We start from the raw sequence: 1,226 nt of genomic DNA, 5'->3' as shown, positions 1-1,226 counted from the left end.
GGTTACTACCAGATGTCTGGATTGGTTTTCTGACTGCACTTTTGAGATCCAGATTGAAGGAGAGCATCTCTCCTTCAGACCAGATCTCACCTTAAACTTGTTGAAATTTAAGCCAATGTGAAGATGGAGATTGGAGTGTTTATTCGTTGACTTGTGGAAGGAGCATATTTGCCTCAATTCTTTTCTTTGTGTCCCAAAACAAAGAAGTAGCTTGTTTTGATGGGACTTCAACTTGGTATAGCACATTTCTGGAATACACATACATGCGGGTGGTAATTCAATTCATATCCATATATGCACTTAAATGTGACTCACACTACCTTGTCTATCTTTTCATTTCTACTAATCATGTATTGCCTTGTGATGCTTCATATTTACTGTGTAACACAAACTTTTATATTATTTGATTTTCAGTTATCCTCTTATCTACCTAAGCCAGTTGTAAGCTCATTGAGAACAAGAACCATGCTTTTTCCTCTTTTGTGACCCCCCACAGAATTTAGATTGCATTGGAATTACAACATATTATGAATTTCAAATTAATGAAAAAAATGTGATATTTTTCTTATAAAGAAATACCATGAGCAAAAAAAAATTTAAAAAAATGAGAAGAAGCGTTTCCCACAAGCTCATCTTGTTCCTACTGGAACCAAATGGCAAAAACTTGTTGGATGGTCTCTGCAATTGTTGGTCTGCATGTGGTCCTCATAGATATGCTAAGTCCAGCATTGTTCTTCCTGGTGGTGACTTCCTCTGGTTTTCCCTTCACATTGGATATCATCATAAACAAAATTATGTTAAAAGTTCATCTAAAATATAAAGCAATCAATCAAAATATTGTTATTGAGAGTCTACTATGTCCATGAACTACTTTTCAAAAGTGGGTAGGTATTATAAAATCAATAACAGAACATCATAACACCCAAACTGGAAATCACTGTGGTGTGTTAAATATGACTTACAGTGTACTTATCTATCTACACTAATAAAAGAGAAACATGGTAATTGGCATACGACCGCTACCCTTCCCATTGGCTAATCAGCAAGATATGCAAATTAACTGGCAGCCAAAATGGCGGCCAGCAGCCAGGCAGCTGATGCGAACAGGGAGGCTTGCTTGCTTCAGTGACGGAAGACTCCAACGTTCCCTGCCTGCCGCTGCAGACCTCTGAACTGCAACTCTAAGCAACTATGTAACAAATATAGACGCTAAACAAAACCCCAGC

This window comes from Myotis davidii, unplaced genomic scaffold (assembly GCF_000327345.1).
Source record: "Myotis davidii unplaced genomic scaffold, ASM32734v1 scaffold62, whole genome shotgun sequence".
Classification (NCBI taxonomy): domain Eukaryota; kingdom Metazoa; phylum Chordata; class Mammalia; order Chiroptera; family Vespertilionidae; genus Myotis; species Myotis davidii.
Note: the sequence above shows the minus strand (reverse complement) of the source record.